A 23,521-nucleotide genomic window follows, 5' to 3' on the forward strand; every position below is an offset into this window, starting at 1 on the left:
TACTGCTCTTTCCAAAACTCTTTTGGAATTATGCTTCATGCTTTGATGAATTCATTGGTGTTAGCAAAAACATTTAGTCTTCCAATTCATGGGCATTATATTATAATTTAATTTGATAAATGCCATGAAATTTAATATTTTAAAAATATTTTCTCATTGATAGCCTCATTATTTTTATGCAAACCATTTTTAGTGTTTCATGTTTATGGTTTTTGATTTTTATGCATGGTTCTCTGACACTAGATGTTCTCAAGTTCAAATACAATCTGAGTCACACAATGAGACCCTCTTTCAAAAACCAAACAAATAAAGATATATTTTATTATACTAATAATTTATTTTATACCTTCTAAATTTAGTAATTTGCAATTCATATATCAGATCTGAGTTTCTTAGATTTGCCTATCATCTTTATTTTGTGACCTGAGAAATTTTAAGAATTCCATTTTCTTTCTGATATTAGTGTGTGCCAAGGGCCAGCCCTGGTGGGCCTTCTTTCTGTTTCAGTTCTTCATGAGACAGAGTAGGGAAAGGACATCAGCTGCTGGTGGTAAGACCACATCTTATGAAAATGTGGGGTTGCTGTATAATAAACACTTTGTTTCTCTAGCTGACCTGGGTGAATACATTTGTGGCTTGTCTCTGGCATTGAGCTCTTTAAAACAGCAGGGTATTATGTAAGGATTAATTGCTAGTGTCTTTTCCTTTTATCCAAATTTTTCTCACTTGTCAGGCTCGGGGATGTTTGGAGCAATAAACTTCTATAGAACCAGGAGAAGAGAATCATGTTCACAGATGAAAAAACTTTTACTTGAGCAAATAGGGATTAAACTCACCTAAGTTCATATACACATTCATGCGTACAGAGTTCTTAAATCTCTATTCAAACCAGTTTGGCCCAGGTTATATATAGTCTCAAGCTGGGCTGGTCTTTGGTTGGTGACTCCCATATTTTCTGTGCCACCGTTACTCTAGTACATTATATTGGCAAAACAAATTCAAGGTTAAATGTTTTCTGGCTGGACTGGTGTCCCAATCCCTCCACAGGAAGTGTTACCTTGCTACAAGAAATTGCACAGCCACTTTGAAAATCAATATGGTATTTTTTCAGAAAATTTGAAATTGATATACCTCAAGGCACAGTTATATCTCTACAGAGCATATACCCAAAAGATATATATTCCTTCCTATCTCAAAGATTCTTGCTCAACTATATTTATAGCAGCTTTATTCACTTTATGATTAAAAAACATAGATGTTCCTCATCCAAAAATATGGGTGAAGAAAATGTGGGACATTAACTTAATAGAATATTACTCAGCTGTTAAAAAAAATAACAATGTCATGAAAATTGCAGGCAAATGACACTAGAATAACATCTTCAGAATCAGAAAGACAAACATCGTTTATATTGACTGATGAGTGGGTATTAGCTGTAAAGGAGGGCTCAAGGGAGGAGGTTGTGTATGGCTCTCACTTTGACAGGGAAATAGAATAGATATAATGGGTGGGCCTGAGGCAAACAGGGATGGGACTAGAAGAGATGGTATATGGGGAGTATAGAGGGATTATTTTTAAATCAAGGATATTCTCTCTTGAGTTGTAGCATTTAGTAGAGACATAGATAAAGAAAAGGGCATGCAGTTGAAAAATCAAGAGTATTTTCTTTAGAATATGTCAGAACAAAGCATCTTCTGGAACTGGAGTTATTGCTTTTTGTGAGTCATCATGCAGTGGTGAAGGGCAGGTTGAGCTTTCTGCAAGAAAAAGTGTTCTTATCCAATGAAACTCAGTCATATTCTGGACATCCTTCTCAAGGGCATAGCCAGAGAAATAAATGCCTATACTTCATCGCGTCTTCCTTCCCACCTTACTAAATATAGATCAGGATCCATACCTAGTGTCCTGGCCTAGGTTTCTCTTGCCAGCCTGCTTTATAATAATGCTTTAGAATTCTACAAGTACCTGTCCCACCCACCATTAAACTCACAGGTCACTCCCATACAGTATCTACCTCTCTACATAGTCATATAAATCTCAAAAACAGGTTTGGATGTGGAAACCTATACTGTGCACTAGTTCTATTCTTCTGCTAACTCCATTCCACTTAAGCCATTTCCAACCTCCAGGCCCAACCGCTCAGTAGCTCTTCTGTTCTGCCAAAATTTATTGTGCCCATATCATGTACAGAACAAACAAAATAAGTCTCCATGCTCATATCTCATCAGAAAAATACTTAAAATTCAAAATCAACCAGTGCCTTAGCTACAAACCTACCAATTTATACAAATGTTTGCCAATGAGAAGTATGTTACTGAGCACAAAAAATGTAGAATTTAGAATAGCTATCATAAATTTTTCCAAAGAATCCCAGGAATTTAAGAAAGATATAAAAAATTAAACTAGATTAATGAAATTAAGGAGAAAGAATTTAGGATAAATAAATGTGTTAGTGATGTCCAAGAAAACAGAAGGCTGATGGAAATGATTAAGGTAATGCAGGACCTAAAACGAACTGTTAGAAACAGTGATGAAGACTCAAGGCAAAATAAAGAAGGAGTGCAAAAAACCCCAATATCCCAAATAGAAAACGTAAAGGAAATCCTTATACATAGAATGAATCAAACAGAATGTTGAAAATCAAGAGTCAAAAATAATGTAGATGATGATAGAAAAAATATTTAAAAACAAAAGAGGAACATACAAGAAAAGCGAGACACCATGAAAAGACCAAAGAACATGGATGAGGGAGAAGAGCCCCAAGTCCATGGCATAATTCAGATTGCCAATGAGATCATCGAAGAAAATGCCTCCAGACCAAGAAAAGATAGCTACACAACTATAAGAAGCACTACGGCCACCAAATAGACAAGACAAGGAAATTCCCATAATATATTACAGTTAAAGTACTAAAGATATAGAACAAAAATGTATATTAAGAGTTGCAAGAGAAAAAAAATCATATACAAAGGGAAGCCTGTCAAATTTCTCAGTGGAAACTCTGAGACCCAGAAGAGCCTGGAGCAATGCATTCAAAGCACTAAAAGATCCCAACATTCAGACTAGACTGTCTAGTTCTTGGAAAGAAAAAGAAAAAAATTCATTCTATAAACAACTTTAGAGAGAGAGAGAGAGAGAGAGAGAGAGAGAGAGAGAGAGAGAGAGAGAGAGAGAGAGAGAGGTGAAACTGAACCTAAAACAAATACAAGAAGCAATGTTTGGGTTGAAAGAGCAATTGCCAGAGACAAAAGACTGTAAGAAAATGCTCAGACATAATTATTAAAACACAAAGAATATAAACAACAACAACAGCAACAACATACACACATAGATACTCGAACACATACAAATGAAAAACATCCACACATTTCAGTAATATCTTTAAATATGAGTGGTTTCTGTTCTTCATCGAAAAGACACTGGCTGACTGTTCTGATAAAGAAACTGTTCTATCTGTTGCCTTTAAGAGGTCCCTGGCAAATTTATAGCAGATATCTGCCTAGCCTGGCCTCAGTTGGGAGAAGATGCTCTTAAAAATTGCTTAATCGTCTAGAGACTTGAGGCCCCAGGGAAGTGGGAGGCCTGATGGGGTGTAGGGGATACCCTCTAGGAGGCAAGGAGAGAAGGAACAGGATGAAGAACTGTGGAAAGGAGGACTCAATGGTGGGAGTTATGATGGGAATTTAAATAATAAGTAGGTTTTTTTTTTTAAAGATACATCTTAACATTAAAGGTAGGCAGCACTTTAGAATAAAAGGATAGACAAAATCTTCTAATTAAATAGAACCATAAGCCAAACAGGTTTATCCTAACATATGACAAAATAGAATTCAAGGTAAAAATAATCTAAAGAGATAGACAAGAATGTTTCATTCAAATTAAGGGACCAGTTAACCAAGAACATATTATTATCATAATTATATGTGCCAATCTCAAGGCCACTGAATTTCATACACAAAGAGAAAAACTAATGGATTTAGAGTTATAGATTAACATTATTTTATTAATATATGATTTCAAAAGCCCACTGTTTCCAACAGAACATTCACATGGACAAAAATCAATAGACAAAACCAGACACAATTTAAATGCATATAGAAAAATGAATTCTAATTGAGGAATCAGCTTCCTCAGATTGGTCTATGGGCATATCTGAAGGGCATATTTTTAAATGACAATGTCGTAGGGTTGAGGCCACTATGGGTAGTGCCCCACACTCCCTTGCAGGTTGGTCTGGGCTCTGTAAAAAGTTATCTGAGCAAACTAGTGAGAGCAATCCGTTCAGCAAATTCCTCAATGCTCCAGTTTCTGCCTTTAGATTCCTGCTTTACTTTCTTCAGTGATGGACTGAGCCCTATAATTGTAAAATGAAGTAAATCTTATCCTATATTTTGGTTCATTTTAGCCATTTTTTAACAGTAACAAAACCAAAATGGGTCATATTTATTAAAGTGTTTTTTTTTTCTTGCAGATTTTCCCCGTATATTCAGATTTACCTACTTTTGTAACTTCTTTTTGGTCTATGCTTTAATGGATTTCCTCAGTTTCCTTTCCTGCTTTTGGTTATATCTCTTTTTTATTTTTAATCATTTTATTCATTAATGTTTCAAATGAGATCCCCCTAACCAGTTACCCCCCCATAAATCCCCTATTCTATGCCCAAACCCAGGCTTCCTTTGCCTCTACATTCACCCACTCCTGCCTCACCTCTCTAACATCCTCCTATGTTGCAGCATCAAGCCTCCCTCACCTCTCATTGATGTCAGATAAGGCCATCCTTTTCTACATATGTATTTGGAGTCCTGGCTCCCTCCATGAGTACTCTTATGTTGGTGGTTTAGTCCCTGGAAGCTCTGGGGGGGGGGGGTCCAGTTGATAGTGTCATTCTTATGGGGCTGCAAACCCCTTCAGCTCCTTCAGTCCTTCCCCTAGCTCTTCCATCAGAGTCCTCTGGCTCAGACAGATGGTTGGCTGTAAGTATCTGCATCTGCATTGGTCAGGTGCTAGTAGAACCTCTCAGGGAACAGCCATATCAGGCTCCTGTCAGCAAGTGCTTCTTGGCAGCAGCAATAGTGTGGTTGGTTGGTATTTGCAGATTGTAGGGATCCCTAGGTGGGGTGGTCTCTGAATGGCCTTTTCTACAATTTCTGTTCCATTTTTTGTCCATGTCTTTCCTTTGGACAGGAACATTTCTGGGTTAAAAATTTTGAGGTGCCTGAGAGATCTCAGAGGTCAAGGTTAATTGAGACTATTGGTCCTCCTAAAGGGTTCACTTCTTCCTCAGTTTCTTCCAGCTTTTCCCTAATTCAACCACAGAAGGTGGACTGAGAGTGGGATAAAATCTGGAGTGTAAAAAAAAAGATTAAATACTTTTAAAAAGTTTTGAGGTATAGAGGTGACATGATCCCTCAACTGGGGGCCACGCCTATCTTCTAGAGGCAGTGTTTACAGGTTGTATCTTCCCTTCGTTGGTTATTTTAGCTAAAGTCATCACCATTGGGCCCTTGGAGCCTCTTGCTTCCCTGGAGTCTGGAACTTTCCAGTGACTATCTCAGTTCCCCATTCCCCTTTAATCTTACATAGAATGGGGGAACAAAATAATCACAGGAGCTAGAGGGAGGGATGGACCAGGGCAAGAGAGAGGAGCTGGAGGAAAAAAGGGGGAGGCAGGAACAGGCATTGTTTATGTCTCATAACTGTGTACTTGAGTTCTCTATTTGGCCCTTGATTTTTTAAATCGTTCATCTTTTTAATATTTTTTTTATTTTTTTTGTTTTTTATTTTTTTTATTCGATACATTTTTATTTACATTTCAAATGATTTCCCCTTTTCTACCCCCCCAATCCCCGAAAGCCCCATAAGCCCCCTTCTCTCCCCCTGTCCTCCCACCCGCCCCTTCCCACTTCCCTGTTCTGGTTTTGCCCTATACTGCTTCTGCGGGGACATTTTCTGAGTGCTGAGCTCTCTGCTGGGCAGCCAATCCCCCAACCGGGTTGGTGCACACAAGGCTAGCCTAGCTCCTCAGGTCCTGAGTCCAGGCAAAAGCCTGACAGGCTTAGGCCCAAGCAATGTTTGCCTCGGGTTATGAATGCTAACTGGTTCTGTCAGGTAGCCAAGATGGTGCTGTGCATGCCTCCTGCAAGTCCTGGGACAGTCTGCTGACAACCTCCTGGCCGGGTTGGCACACAGATGGCCCACCGGACAGCCCAGGGCCTGGGTGCAGTCCAAAGCCTGCTGGGTTTAGACCCCTGAGACATTGGCCTCGGGCTATGACTCTTAGCTGGCTTTGCCTGCTAGAACTCTCTGGTGTCCTGTAGCCCAAATGGTGCCATGCTTCCTGTAAATGCCGGGACAGACTGCCGGGCAAACAAACTCCTGGCTGTGTTGGCACACCGATGGCCCCCCAAACAGCTCAGGGCCTGGGTGCAGGCCAACACCTGTCGGGCTTAGACTCCCGAGATGTTGGCCTCGGGCTAAGTCTGCGTACCTTGGGCTGTGGTTCTCTCTGGCATCTGAGAGCCAAGATGGTGGAAAGCCTCATGGAACTAACTGGCGGGAGGGAGAGTTCTGTTGTGGCTTCAGTGCAGTGAAAAGTGCTGTAACTCCTCCGCTTGCAGCCGGCTGGCCAGTGATTGTCGATGGTAGCAGGCACAGGGCCTGCCAGGACCCTGTTGCCTTGGTTCCATTGATAGTGGCCCTTTGGCTTGATGAGCTGCTGCTGCCACTGCTGCTGCTGCCGCCTCCTGAAAACACTCCTTATGCTCCCTCAGGACTTGAGTGTCTCTCCACACCTTGAGTTTTAAATTTTTAATATCTTGCTTTTCCCCCACTGCATATTATTCTATTGGGCAGGTGTACCACAGACTATTTATCCATTCATCTACCAAGAGACCACTTGCTGTCATCAAGCTTTAGCAACATAGGAATTTATGCATATGAACATATTTTATATTTTCATAAATATTCAGCTCATTAGATAAATATAAAAGAGCACAGGTGACAGACGTTGCCATGCTGTTTGTTTAAAAGTTCTAAAACTTATTTTCAAAGAGGCTATACTGTATTTTATTCCTAACAGCAACTGATGCTAATAGTTGTTATACCTTTTCTCTCATTAGCCTTTGGTTGTATCTATGCATTATAAACATCCTAACACTTATTTAGCACAATTTCTCTGCTGTTTTAATATGCAATGACCTAATGGATATACAATATTAAAAATATTTTTATGTTTTAGAGATCCATAAATTTTCTCTAGAGATATTCAGACCTTTTTGTTATTTTTCAGACATTGTTTCTTGTTTGCTAAGGCAATGGCAATCGTTGGCTATGCTCCAATACTTGATGGTAAAGCACTATTTCTGGAGACGTCATATAATTGAATCCTAAAACTTCCAGAAATCAAGTAGGCACTCATTTGTAAACTTACCATTCCTGGCTAGATTTCATAGAACTCGACATTGCTGTTGCCAGTTCTGAAGGAGTAATGTAATCATCAGTCTTTTCCAGCTTTCAAGATTCATTGAAAACTGGACTGATAAGGCCCATCAATCAATATAGGTTTTAAAAGTACAAGAAATCACTCATGAACTGGAGAGATAGCTCAATCGTTAAGAGTACTGACTGCTCTTTTAGAAATCCTGAGTTCAATTCCAGGGACCAAATTGTGGCCCATAACCATCTGTAATGGGCACTCAGTGTCCTTTTCTGGTGTGTCTGAAGAAAGTGACCGTGAAATAAATAAATCTTTTTAAAATTTTATTTATTCGATATATGTTTTATTTACATTTTAAATGATTTCCCCTTTTCTGGCTCCCCACTCCCTAAAAGTCCCATAAGCCCTCTTCCTTCCCCCTATTCCCCCATCCATCCCTTCCCACTTCCCTGTTCTGGTATTCCCCTATACTCCTGCAATGAGCCTTTCCAGAACCAGGGGCCACTCCCCCGTTCTTCTTGGACATCATTTAATATGTAGATTATGTCTTGGGTATTCCAAGTTTATAGGCTAATATCCATTTATCGGTGAGTGCATACCATGATTCATCTTTTGAGACTGGGTTGCCTCACTTAGTATAATGTTCTCCAGCTCCCGTCCATTTGTCTAAGAATTTCATAAATTCATTGTTTCTAATGGCTGAATAGTACTCCATTGTGTAATTATACCACATATTTTTGTATCCATTCCTCTGTTGAGGGATACCTGGGTTGTTTCCAGGTTCTGGCTATTATAAATAGGGCTGCTATGAACATAGTGGAACATGTGTCCTTATTGCACGCCGGGAAATTCTCTGGGTATATGCCCAGGAGTGGTATAGTAGGGTCTTCCGGAAGTGTCATGCCCAGTTTTCTGAGGAACTGCCAGACTGATTTCCAGAGTGGTTGTATCATCTTGCAATCCAACCAGCAGTGGAGGAGTGTTCCTCTTTCTCTACATCCCCTCCAACACCTGCTGTCTCCTGAGTTTTTAACCTCAGCCATTCTGACTGGTGTGAGGTAAAATCTCAGGATTGTTTTGATTTGAATTTCCCTAATGATTAATGATGTTGAACATTTCTTAAGGTGCTTCTCAGCCACCCAAAGTTCTTCATGAAAATTCTTTGTTTAGATCTGTACCCCATTTTTTAATAGGGTTATTTGGTTCTCTGGGTTCTACCTTCTTGAGTTCTCTGTATATATTAGATATTAGCCCTCTTTAGGATTTAGAGTTGGTGACGATCCTTTCCCAATCTGTTGGTTGATGTTTTGTCCTTTTGACAGTGTCCTTTGCCTTATAGAAACTTTGTAAGTTTCCCATTTGTCAATTCTTGATCTTAGAGCATAAGCTATTGGTGTTCTGTTCAGGAACTTTTCCCCTGTGCCCATGTCCTCAAGGGTTTTCCCCAGTTTCTTTTCTATTAGCTTCAGTGTGTCAGGTTTTATGTGGAGGTCCTTGATCCACTTGGAGTTGAGCTTAGTACAAGGAGATAAGAATGGATCAATTCTCATTCTTCTGCATGCTGACCTCTAGTTGAACCAGCACCATTTGTTAAAAATCGGTGGTTAAGAGTACTTACTGTTCTTTTAGAAATCCTGGGTTCAATTCCAGGGACCAAATTGTGGCTCACAACCATCTGTAATCACCACCCAATGCCCTTTTCTGTTGTGTCTAAAGAAAGTGACAGTGTACTCACATACATGAAATAAATAAATCTTAAAAAGAGTCACTTATGAGTTGAGTGTCTGGAAAGATCTATATTCTTAATATGCAGGTTATTTTTTTTTTAATTCTTGTTACTCAATCTTTTCAAGAGTGTAAGAGTGTACTTTATAGACCAGAGAGTTTTAATTGTAATAAATTACATTATGTTTTATGTCATGGATTCAGGTGTTCCTAATATGTTGATGAAACCGTGGTTAAGGTCAAGGTCAAGGTAACGTTAGTCTTCTTCTGTGTCCTCCTTTAACAGGTCTGTAGTTCTGTCTTCTGAGGTTAAGCTTCAAATTTATTCTGAGTTAGTTTTCGTAAGAACTATAATATTGTTTTTTAAATTAAGGGTTTTTTCCAGGGTTTTCATTGCTAAGATATTGATAAAATTTGTAAAACTAGAGGAAAATGCAGGACAGAGGCTTTTATAGTCATTAATTATGACTAGAATGGAGGCATGAGCCAATGGCAGCTGTGCTATTCGTAAAAAGGTTCTTGAATTTAAGGTATTTTAAATTTAGAGTCAATAAGCTTTTATGTAGGAAATATATGAGATCTGGATAATGAGAACAAGCAATAAAAATAAGATTTCAGGCATGAGAAACTACATGAATAATTGGACTATTTTTTTAATAGAGAGTATTTGGCAAGCAGTGTTGATGGTGTTGTCATAGAAATAAAGACCAATTTTGATATATCATTGTTACAATTTCTATTTAAGAATCCAACTGGAAACACTAAGTGCCAAATGAGCTGCATGAATTTGGAGTTTATGAAATATATCAGGAGAAAAATATAAACACTGACAATAACAGACTATAGGTGATGTTTAATTCCCCAGGATAAAAAGAAAAAAAATACCAAGAAGTAATCACAGATAGAAAAGAAAATAATTTGGTTGGTTGGAACATGCCAGCATTTGTAGGTTAACTAGAGTTGGCGAATCCCTCAATGTTTATCTAGAAACACTGTTGGGTAGGAGGAGTAATAATATTTTCAAGAAGAACATAAAAGGTGGTACATTCTGTTGACAACTCAGCAAAACAAGAATTAAGAATTAGATTTGGAGGCATGTTGGACAGTAATTTTAATGAAAGATATATGGCAGAAAGGGACAAAAAAAACTTAATTGGATAGAGTGAAAGGCTTAGGGTAGGCAAGCTTTATAAAGTTGTTAGCAAAACTCTACAGAGAGGTGCAGAATGAAAAATACTAGAGTTAGTTTGGGGAATAAGTAGGCTTACTATTGCTATTGAAAATGCCAAGACAACGGGTTCATGGGTGGGGGGCGTCCCCTTTCAGGAGCAAAGGTAAGGTGGGATGGGATGAAGGCCTTGTGGAGGGGGAAACTAGGAAGAGGGACAAAATTTAGAATGTAAATAAATAAAAAAATTAGAAAATAATAATAATAAAAAATATAGTGGAAATAAAAAAATTGACTCAAACTACTGTGTTATCCTAATGTGAACATGTTCATATGTTAATAACATATGTTAAAATCACAAGCTATGGCCTTATTTAATCACTACTCCCACTACCACAAAACTCATTTCACTCAAATATTGTCAATGTATAAATTTTGTGGGGTATCCCATCAAACAGTGAAATTTCACTTTTGTAGAAGATTTCAGTGAACATTGCCTATTTCCACATCTTCTTAATTATCTTTCATTCCTGATGTTGAATGCTAAGTTTTCTTACATATCATTTTTTGGCTAAAAAGTATGGGGAAATATTAAGTGATATATCCCTAACACTTAAGAATCTAAATATTTTAATACTGTCCTCAAATAATTATTTGCCTGGCACATTGTATTCTTTCTTTCTCTCTGAAGAGCACATAGGATAAGTCTCACCAAAACATTAGTAGTGGCAACCTTGTTCCTCCACCATGCAATGTAAGTTTGTGAGGAGCTCAGGACCCAACAAAATATATGTTGTAGCATTTTTATATTGATATTTTTTCATTCTCATTTCTATTCTGGCCTCCATACCTTTCTACTCTGATTAGAAGAATATCTAAGAATATTAGGTTGATGGCTAAAGAGAGAGATACCTCATGTAAATACCTTAAAACTCCAAAGATCTTGTGATCCAGTTAGAACTCTTAAATGTTCACACTCCAGGAAAATGTTCCTCTTTAACATGTTGTGCCAGCAAAGACACACAGTACTCACTACCAAATAATGCAAATTGCTCAGTGGGGTCTAAATCATCCTTGTTTATTTCCCCCCATGCCTATTATCATGCATTATAATGGTAGATATTGAAAAATTGATTGATTTAATATTTTTAAGTGACCAGGTAATGTTTTTACCTTTAAAACAATTATGTAATTTCCAAATCTCTACTTCATGAAATGTATTATATCTTGTCTTCTTCTTTATTCTGTGATTGTACTGTTTAGATTCTGTCTCACAAGTTTATAAATTTAATTATAGAAATAATTTTCCTCCTTTTGTTTCTCTAAGTTCAGGTATACATTCAATTTTCTTGTCAATGACCGTCTCTGTAGTGTGGTTACTCACAAAGGTACAATCTGATATAATAGGAAACTCTCAGTTCAATGAACCTGAAAAATCAGGTATAAAAGTACTAATATTAAAGGATGAATATCTGATGTAAGTTTTTTTTAAATTAGTTATTTGAAATACTTGTACATGAATCATTTATTTTTGATTTACATCTTAGTTTTTGATCACAACTACAGCATTTTTTCTTTCCTTTCTTTCTTCCAAATCCTCTCATACACCCCTCCTTGTGTTCTTCCAAATTTATATCCTGTTGACATTAATTGTTGCTATGTAAATGTATATTACTAAATACTTGAGTACAACCTGTTCAGTCTGTATAATATTATATGTTTGAGTACACTGATTGGTCAGCATAAATATTGTATTGATGCTAGAATGATCCCATTATTTTTGCTAAAGGCTGTTTTCAGTAGAAAATGAGACACATTTTAACCACTGCAAAATTTTATTAGATAATATATATTTTAACTAGTTGGTAAATGATTTTGACACTATTATAAGTTTTAACTACATTTTAATTGTTACAAAATATATATACAAGATATAGTCCACAGAACTCAGAAAGGTCAACCAGCTGAAGTCAAATAAAGACTCCTCAGTCCTACTTGAGAGGGAAAGGAAAGCAATCACAAGTGTGGAGGGAGGGACCTAGGAGGGAAAGTGGACAAGAGAGAGGGGATAGTGGAAACTGATCTGGTATTTGGTGAGGGAAAAGGACTGAAGCCCTAAGGGCCAGCAGAAAGAATGGAAACAGGCAACCTTGGAAGGTGCAGGGGCAAGGACTTCAGAATGCACCAGAGACCTGGGAGGTGAGAGACTTTCAGGAATCAAAGGGAGAGACCTTAGATGAAATGCCCTGTAGTAGGGAGAGGGAACTTACAGAGCCCACCTCCAGCAGGAAGACAGGGCACCAAGTGAGGGAGGAGATTACCATCCCACATTGAAAACTCTGACCCATAATTGTTCCTGTCTGAAAGAACTGCGGAGACAGAAATGGAGATGAGCCTGAGGAAAAGAATTTCCAGAAACAGGCAGGCCCAAAGTAGGGTCCAGCTCAAGGGGAGGTCCTAAAGCCTGACACTATTACTGAGGCTGGGGAGCACTCACAAACAGGGACCTATTATGATGCCCTCTGAAAGATCCAACAAGCAGCTGAAAGAGTCAGATGCAGATATTTGCATCCAGCCAATGGACAGAAGCCGCTGACCCCCTGCGGTTGAATTAGGGAAAGGATGGAAGAACCTGAGGAGGAGGGAACCCTGTAGGAGAACTAGCAGTCCCAACTAATCTGAACCTCTGAGATCTTGCAAACAGTGAACCACCAAACAGGTGTCATGCACCAGATGATATGAGGCCTGCAACACATACACAGCAGAGGACTGCTGGGTCTGAATTCAATCAGAGAAGATGCACTTAACCCTCAAGAAACTGGAGGCCAAAGAGAGTATAGAAGTTTTGTTGGGTTGGGAAACATCCTCATGGATACACAGGTTAGGGAGGAGACATGGAATGTGGAAAAATCTGAGAGTAGATGGGGGGTCAGTGAATAAAATCTGGAGTATAAATAAATAAAAGATTTAAAAAAAAGAAAATGTCCTCCTTCAAAATAAATACATATATACTTTATATAGTATATTCAAATATATTTGTACTGCATGTAAGTAACAAAATACTCAATTCCCAATGTTATTTTTTCATACTGTGTGTATCACTAATGTTTTCCCAATATCAAAATATTGGTGATTTGCTCAAATACATAATATTATAAAAATTATAAAATTCTTATCTGAAACCTTGTGCTCCAGTTCATATTTATTAAACTGATCAAATGTACTTGAGTATATTAACATAAAAATTGTTTAAAATTTTGATGTTAAATTAGTAGGTTTTAAAAATGCTTTAGAAATATTTGAGAATAGTACATTGCTGCTTATAAAGCCAGAGTAATATGATTCTGGCACTGTTTTAATTTTTAACTCTACTGTAATTGTTATTACATGCATAGGGGTTATAGTCTTAGACATATAATGTCATATTTATGCTATTCATTATTTGTTGAATTTTTATAAGATATTGGGAAATTCTGAAGCTTCCTTGAATCAAAAGATTATATATACATCCAGCTCACTGAGCCAACCAAGGTAAACTATTAAGCAAAGAGATGCTCTTTACATATCTTTTAAAAATTTTCTTGATGTTCATATTATTTCTGTCTTTACCCATCCCTGAAAAATATAGGTTGCATTTCACTTTGCAATTTATTAGAGTGATTTCATCATTTGATAACTTTAAGCATTTTATAAATCATGAAGCAGTCCTAGGAAACTTTTCAGATATTTTTGGAATATGACTTACTTCTTGGAAACTAGATTCAACTTCTCTTTGCAGGAGCTATCCATTCTGCCATTCCCTGTTCCCTGTGGCTCACTAACCAATTCTTAATTATTTCTACAGACCAGTTTATATCTCACATCCTGTTAATAGCTTTCACGACAAATACAGGTCACCATCACATCTCTGTGTTTTGAAATCTATATTTACTTGTATAAAATGTGAGAGACATGTCTTGTATTTCTAAGCATATTTTGAAAAGTTTTTGGTATCCTTTTTCTTTAAGTTACTTAAAATATTGAAAATATCCACTGGCTTTTCAAGATGTTTCTATGCATACATGTTTGTGTTTATAAAACAAATGAAAATCTAAAGTATTTGCTTGTAAATATTTGTTGAAAGATCCTAAAGACATTTTCCCTAACAAATTATTAATATGCAATCTGGAGTTTGAACATTATCTATTTATCATTCTTTTGTATGCTTTATAAATTCACAAAAGACAAAATGTGAAAGATACATTAGTTAGTGGGATAATGGTTGACATTGAACTCAGATAATTTATTTATGCTTAGGCAGTCTAAAAACATAGAATCATTTTCTAACAGTATTTATAGCTTAGTTCTTCATGTGCCTTCAAAGAATGTGAGAGTTTTGCATATGTCAGCAAGCATCACTGTAGTTGTGTAGAATATTTTCCCTGACTGTCCTTTGGTGTGTTAGTTCTATGAAGCTTTGAAACATGTTGAAAAATTGCTCTGTGAATGCATGGGACATAACAAAATGGCAAATCTTCTGTTTCTAACTGCAACATTCACAGGCACTAAAAAATTCCAGAAAAGCCTAAAAACTTCATTTTGTAATTAACACTTTAATAGTGTATATTAATGTTTAGTATTTCTTTTTCTTTTCTATCTTTTATTAGATATTTTCTTTATTTACATTTCAAATGCTATCCCCTTTCCTTGTTTCTCCTCAAAAAACCCTCTATCCCATACCCCCTCCCCCTGCTCACCAACCCACCAACTCTTGCTATGCTGTCCTGGCATTCCCCTATACTCAGGTGTAGAGCCTTCTCAGGACTGAGGGCCTATCCTGCCTATGATGTCCAACAAAGCCACCCTCTGCTACATAAGCACTGGAGTTATGGGTCCCTCCATGTGTATTCTTTGGTTGGTGGTTTAGTCTCTAGGAGCTCTAGGATTACTGCTTGGTTCCTATTGTTATTCCTACTATGGGACTGCAAACTCCTTCAGCTCCTTGGATCCTTTCTTTAATTTAGTATTTCAAGTACAAGTTTTATTCCCAATTGGTAGCATATTCAGATAAACTTAGTGCTGCTTTTCCCCCAGGCAGGCAGGAACAGAAAAAAAAAAAATATATATATATATACTTTTTGTATGTATGTATGTATGTATGTATACATACATACACACATAATACACATTTACAAACATATAGAAAGAATTTATATATACATGTACATATATACTGCATATGCATATATATATATATATATATATACATCATATACACATATATATATACATATAAAAATCAGGTGGATGACACTTTTAGTAAATAAAATGCATGGTCTTGGTAGGATTTAGTGTGGCAGTGAACATACTCCCCATTAATTATTTAAGTAACTGCTTTTGCATCACTTTTTTTATTGTCTGTGACCTGGCACTGAGCACTTTCATCTTCTCAAATAGTCTCATAACAAGCTTCTCATTGTTGTTTTATCATAGATACAACACTCCCCCAAAATTCAGCAGAATTATCTCCAGAAATATTAAATCCAATCACTTTGTTCTTTCAACTTCCTTTTCAGTTACCTTGAGCCAAGAGCTTCTATTTAATATTACTTTAATGACACTCAAATAAGCTCTATCATTTAACTTTTAATACTCTTCAGGCACCTATCCTCATGATTTTCCCATTATTTAAGAAGAGATCCATTCTAATTCATGCCATCTCCTAAGTGTTGTATATTGATTTATATTCCTTTTTGTTGTTTGGCTTTTGTTTTGTTTTGCCTTAGCCTGCTGAGTCTCTTTGTCTGGACTACCAGATACATACAGAGCTCTGGCTCAATATTTATTTGAAGAAAGATATTTGTCATGTGGTTTGGGTTTTATTTGTTTGTTTTGTGGGTTTTTTCCCAGCATGTTGGTGTTTTCAGCTTCATATGATCAAATATCACACAACTATTACATTTAATAGTGTATAAATATAATGGCATGGTTAATAGCATGGTAAAATTTATCTATATTTGTACATGTCTGTTAACCTTGTCTGCACAACTGATCATTTCAAGACTGCGATTGTATCTTGTCTCTCTTTATCCCTTATATCTTAACATTCCTTCCTAAATCAATATAGCTCATGTGTGAAATGGATAGGAAAATACATTAATTTTTGTATAACTAGCAAACATACAACTTCCAGGGGGTAAGAATAAAATTAAAATGAAAGTGAATCTAAGAGTGTTCTGATTCCTTTCTTGTGATCTTTATACATGTCCATAAATAAAAAGACTAGAGCTTCAGTATTTTCTAATAAGTCTGGAAAAGAAAAGAAACTTGTGTGAGGAGGAACTATGCCAGGTTTCCTTTTGTGCTCTTTATTCTCTCACGGCAGAACTTATAGAGTGGGCCTTGAATACAAGCAGAAAGAGGTTATATACTCCCGTGACATTTGTGCCACTATTAAATCAGAGGGCACAGCTTTCCAGGCCACTTGGTATTATTGTAGCTCACAGCTGGGTGAGAATGATGATTCTTTTCCCCTCTGGCAGCCTGCATAGCAACTTCTAGCACTACTATCAAGCTAGCCAGGAAGAATGACGCTTCCTGGTGACTTCCAGCTTGATTTCTTCATGATCGGTGAGTCCAGCATGTGGTCTGCACGGCAATAGGGTAACATCAACTTCTGGAGGAAAACCAAAAGCATTCGAAAAAAAAGCATTCGAAATAGGCTGTAATACTTAGGGCTCTGTGGGACACCACTGGTCAACAACTCCAAAAGAAGTAACCTATTACTTTCACTGTAAACCTGTGGTGTCTAGCTGGGGTGTTGTTGCACTGGCATAGGCTAACTCTATTTTTACTCTTTGTGTATAAATGTATACATGGGCTTTAAGAAGCATCTATAGTAGTAGTTTTCCATATAACTTATTGAATAGATTTTCAGTGTCACTAGCCTTCCTTATATCCCCTCCTCTAACTGATCCTACAGGCTCTAATCTAATTTAATCCTTCTTGTTCTGTTTTTCTGCTTTAACTGGTTATACCAATGAGTTCATGCAGCATATGCAACACACTTCTGGTCATACAAAATTTAACTTTATAACATAGTCTGTTAAAAAGATCAGTAGATTTTCTGATAGCAATCTATGCTCCATAATGTATAAATCCTGAATATAACAACAGAGTCTTAATTGTATGTATACTACAATGACTTCTTGATGTTCTCAAAGTTCATCTTCCTTTGAGCTGTGCCTAGTTCATGCTGGGCATCCATAGAGTAGCCATTTTTACTTCTAATTTATATGCTATTTCCCATATCAAGTTTTCTCAGATAACTTATTAGTTATGTGACTTTGTCTACCAGTCCTCTATTGTTAAGATGTACAATTCTGCACAGAAGTGAGAAGGTATTCTCTTGCTCTGGTAATGAAAAATATGTTTTAAGGACAATACATAAAAAATGGGAATGACATACTGCCCTGAGACTAAAAATCAGAAAATAGAACTTTATTTTCCTGTGCACAGAACCATTGTATGGTTTTATTCCTTTAACTTAAGACACTTCAATACCAAAAAACTGAGCCCCATTAAACAAATTATTCAGAAGCCAGAAGCCATTGCTATTCAACTAATTTTTGTTTTCTTTCTTTCTAGTACTCATTCCCTCTTTAAAGATTCAGAAGTCACAATGTTTTATCTATTTTAGGGGCTGTGTCTCAACTGACAAGTCTTAAGTCTCTCATGTAAGTTGGAGGCCCCTGGGCAGAGCCAAGGCCAGTTAATGGGGGAAGAGAAAAAGGAGAATGGCACTGGTGACTTTCAAATTCACTGTTGGTGTGATGTTTAGATCAGCTTTTTAGGTAAAAATATTGAACTATGCAAATTAATTTCTTAAGTCTTAATATTAATGCTTCTTTATTTTAAGAAGGTTAATGAGCATTCTTGTTATCAAATAGTGTGTGGGCACTGTGTAGCATCAAGATAGCATTAGCTCTAGATGAGGTTTAACAGATGAATCCCAGATCTAGAACTGCTATATGCACTCTTTCATCCATTAGTGAGCATAGAATATATTTCTAAAGTGTCATTAATAGTTGACTTAAGAATATATAAAGTTCCATGGGCTCTAGTTGTAGTGACTAAAAGGGAGGTCACTCAGGATAACATCAGTCCCCTGCTGACCAATGATGAATAACACAGATGAATGTTGTCCGCTGACTGCAACTGCAGCTACTCATCTGGATTTAAGAGTTCCCACATAGCAGCATGTGCTAGAAAGTTTTCTGTCAACTTGACCCAAGCTGGAGTTATCTGACAGGAGAGAACCTTAATTAAGAAAATGCTTCCATAAGTTTGGGTTGTAAGCAACCTTAAAGGGCATTTTTAAATTAGTGATTGAAGGGGAAGACACCAGACCATTGTAAATGGTGCCTTTCGCGCCTGGTGGTGCTCAGTTCTATAAGGAATCAGGGTGAGTAAAACATTGGAAGCAAGCCAGTAAGCAGCAGTCCTCTTCAGTCTCTACATCAGCTCGTGCCTCCAAGTTCGCTCATTGACGGACTACAATCAACACATACAAACCAAATAAACATTTTTCCCTGAGTTTCTTTTGGTCATGGTGCTTCATTCCAGCACTAAAATCCCTAATTAAGGTATAACCTAACTCAGATGTTAAATTTCCTTCTCAGCCAGGCAGTGGTGGCACAGGACATTGATCCCAGCAATGGTGAGACAGAGGCAGGTGGGTCTCTGAGTTCGAGGTCAGCTTGGTTTACAAAGATCTAGGACAGCCAGGGCTACATAGAGTTAGATTTCCTTCTCCATAACCAGATTTTCTTCTCTAATAATGTATTCCATGTTGATTATTTATGCATTTTCTGAGTGCAGGAGAACCAGCTGTTAAGCAATTTCTATATTTCTTATTGAAATGTATTAATTCTCAAATTTTCAAATTAGTGTATTGTATTACATCTTTTCCCCTTTCCTCTCTCCCACCACTTTCATGTACCCCCATTCCTTTCTCCCTTCAAAGTCATGTAACCTATTTTATCCTTGTATACCAGGAGGTCATCCCTAAAAGCATATACACATGAGCAATACTAAAGAGAAAACATGGGGAATTTAAACTGTCAGCATGTATTTGTATTTGAAGAAAGGTTATTTGCAAAATGGAGTTTTATTTTCAAGTATTTACATATTGTATTTATATTTTGAACTTTTTTCATCTTAACTGTCTTGTGACTGGTGGTTTCATTTTTTATTTTTTTTAATTTTAACTATGAAGCCCTGCTTTTGAACTATTATTAGTGATCAGCAGAATTAGATCTTTAATACCTAGATCTAAGGAGTACTTCCTTTGGTTGTGCCAAATGCTTTTGAGGAGCTATAACTTGTTTTAAATTTGAAATAGTTTTGACTTTGAGTACTAATGAGTCATAGTCATAAGTTGATAGTTTACTTCACTCCACAGTTAGTACAATGTTGTGCACCATCTTTCCAATTGTACTCTGAACAAAAATCAGTTTATGGCTTCTGGCAGGAGTAGGGATGAAAAAGAACTCAGTTTTCTTCAAGGGGCTGGATGTGGAGAGTTTGACCATGCTCCCGTAAATATTCAGTAACATAAATTGGACTTGGTAGTTTTTTTCTTTTTCGAGGCAGTGGTTAAAATGGTGGAAATTATTTGGACCTGGGAACACGAGAAATGAATCTGATTGGGTGCATTTATAAGACTTCTAAATAATTAATACAAATCTTACATTGGGGGAAAAAGAATTGTGGAGAGAGTAACCCTTATTCTTCCATCAGATGGTGAGTTCTGCAGGATGTTTGTGCCATGGTGATTACCGCTGCTCAAGTTTTAACTCCTGGGAGTCATAGGACACTTGAATTGCAAGTCTCAATCATAATGCATTGCATACTTCTTTTTTTCCTCTCACCTAAGACAGAAAGAGTTAAGTCCTGTTTATTTTATGACTTAAAGTTGCATTAGGATGGAATTTATCTAATAGCATCCACTGAGTTAAAATAATTTGCTTCCTGATACAGCCCTCTCTTCATATTTCGCAATAGGTATCTATTAAATATGTATAAAGCCTTGCATTAGAATACATTTCTATAACTTTTATTTTTAATTTTGGTCGATTCTTCCTTTTCCACTTGCCACTCTCGTGCCAAGTAGTCCCTTCTGCTTGGCTCTATTGTCTTCCATTAATGCTTCTTTATTAGCAGAATCATGAACACAGTTTTCATCATAGTCTTACACCACTATGTGTATATTTAATGTTATAGCTCATGATACACAAGTGAGAGAGAATAAATGACTACTTGCTGGCTAATTCACAATGCTTGCCCAACCTGCTTACATGCTTCTTCTCCTTCTCCTCTTCCTCCTCCTCCTCCTTCTTTTTTCTTCTTCTTCTCTCTCTCTCATCTCTCTCTTTATCTCTGTTCTCTCTTTTCTTCTTTCTTTTTTAATTTTTGTCAGTTAAAATAGATTTTATTCACACATACTGTGCTCTGGTTACCATTCACTCTTCCTTTGCCCCTCTCAGTTTACCTCCACCTCCGTTCCCATCCAGATCCATTTACATTTTATCTCATTAACCAAAGAAGCTTCTAAGGGATATATAATATTTCATATTATATTATAGAATAGAGTGTGATAAGATATAATAAACCAAAACTAACACATTGGATTGAGACAAAACAAGACTATCTGGGCAGCAGTAACACCATGTACAGTGGGCTGAGCCCTGCTCATTAATCACTAATTAGGAAAATACTCCATATCCTTTCCCATGGATTAATCTTATGGAGACATTTTCTTAATTTTGTGTCTCTCTTCTTGGATAGCCTTAACCTATATCAAATTGACAGAAACAAAAATAAACAACAAGCAAAACATAAAATAAATCCCAACCTGGACAATTCTCCTGAGCCACAGTGATTATATATATAATATATATATATATATAGAGAGAGAGAGAGACATTATATATATAAAGACTCTCTCTATATATAAATAGACTGTGATGTGATAAGATATAATAAACAAAAACTAACATATTGGAATGAGACAAAACAAGACTATCTAGGCAGGTGTCACACACACACACACACACACACACACACACACACACACACACACGTTTTCAAAATTGATTCCACATATTTCCCTTCAGACATTGTTCCTCAGAGAGAGAGAGAGAGAGAGAGAGAGAGAGAGAGAGAGAGAGAGAGAGAGAGAGAATATATAAAGTCTTGGTTTATTTTTTGTTACAGGGTTTCTCTCTATCAAGCCCTGTTTGATCTAGTAATGACTAGAAGAGCCTACTAGAATATCTAACTCAATGAAATTCACTGGCTTCTGTTCCCAGAACATGAAGATTTAGAGGCATGCCTCACTCAAATTTACATTTTCAACAAAACAGAAAATTAGGAAGAAAATTTTGGAATATGATGAAATGGAGATGCTGGATACTATCATATATCCCATGCCCATCTTTGTCATTAAATAAAAGTTTGTTTTCTTCAATGATAGAAGCACTATGCTAAAGATTTTGCCTTTAGAAGTTTTAATTCCATTCCCCAACAAGGATAAGAAAGGGAAAGTTATTTACTGTGACTTATAATTCTAATTTCATGGCCTTAATTGTAAAACAGACAAAGGCCTCATGTGTGATTACTTAGTAATTAAAAATAATTACTTCATTTACAATGAAACACAGTGTCTAACAACCATGTCACATAATACCTGAAATATTACCTATGGGAAAGATACCTACTCATCAGGAGCATGTGCATTGGTGGACCAATCTGCATACTTCCACTTTGCTTAGACAACTTAGACAACACGTGGGAATTATTCCTTATTGGGGCAGTGTCTGAATTTAAAAATCTGGAATCAACTTTTAAAAATTCCAAGGTAATACCTGCCTAGTCTGCATCCACCTCCTTTATTAACTATGGGGAATCTATGGGAGTGAACCAAGCTGAAATTCCTACCAGAGATAGATATAGAGACTGAACTGACCATCTTCTGTAGCCAGTCAGGACGTCCAGTGGAAGGAGGAGACTTATCAATCCACTCAAAAAACCTTTGAGCCAAAATGTGTCCTACCTATAAGATGCTCAGGAATAAAGATGGAGCAGAGACTCGGGGAACTCCGAGCAAATAGTGGCCTAACTTGAGAACCATTCTATGGAAGAGAAATAACTAACCCTTGACACTATTAATGATATTCTGCTATGATTACAGACAGGAACTTAGTATAACTGTCTCCTGAGAGGTGTTATCCAGGAGCAGATGGAAACAGATACAAAGAGTCATAGCCAAACATCAGGGTAGTCTTACAGAAGAGTTGGCGAGATAAAATTAAGTGATCCGGAGAAGTCAAGTATGCCACCAGGTCAAATAGACCTGGAGATTTAACTAACCTTGGGCAATGGGGGATTATAGAGAATGAACCACAACTAAAGAGCATGGAGGGGGTGGACCTAACCACCAACCCCTCAAATTTGTAGCAGATAAGCAGCTCAAGCTTCATATTTGTCCCTTAACAACTGGAGCAGGTTGTCCCTTAACAACCGTCTCTAACTGTGTTTCCTGCCATTGGATCCAGTTCCTACCAAGCACCTCCTTGTTGGCCTTCAATGGTGGGGGAGCTGCTTAAGGCCTCCAGGGCCCAGATGTGCCATAGTGGAGTGGTGCCTGAGGTCAGCTTCCCCTTCTTCTTCGAGAAGGAGAGTAATGAGGGAAGGGATTTGCAAGAACTGGACTGGGAGGATAAAAGGGAGTGGCCTTTTAATTCAGATGTAACATAAATAAAAAAATTACAGAAAAAATAGAGCACATACTAATGATTGAATAAAATAAATAACTATGACTATAGCAATATGTGTTCAAATAGATTTTGTGTCCATTTAAACCTTCTAAATTTTACTTAATGCAATATTAATTTTATTCAGGTAGTTAAGCATAGATGATTGATTTATCTAGAAGTCTATAAAATGTGACAAAATTAATATTTAACCCAAACAAGTTCATGTCCCCTGGTTGTTAAATGGGATCTAAGAAAAATGTTAGTCTTGAGGCTAATGATTTCATGTCTGATTGATGCTCCTTTTGACAAAACTAAAGCAAAATACCCCCTTGCTAAGCTCATATACTTTTCCTGTTCTTCAAGATTAATTATATACTCTGCATGTCAGTAAGAAAG

Source organism: Apodemus sylvaticus, chromosome 12, assembly GCF_947179515.1.
Source record: "Apodemus sylvaticus chromosome 12, mApoSyl1.1, whole genome shotgun sequence".
NCBI lineage: Eukaryota > Metazoa > Chordata > Mammalia > Rodentia > Muridae > Apodemus > Apodemus sylvaticus.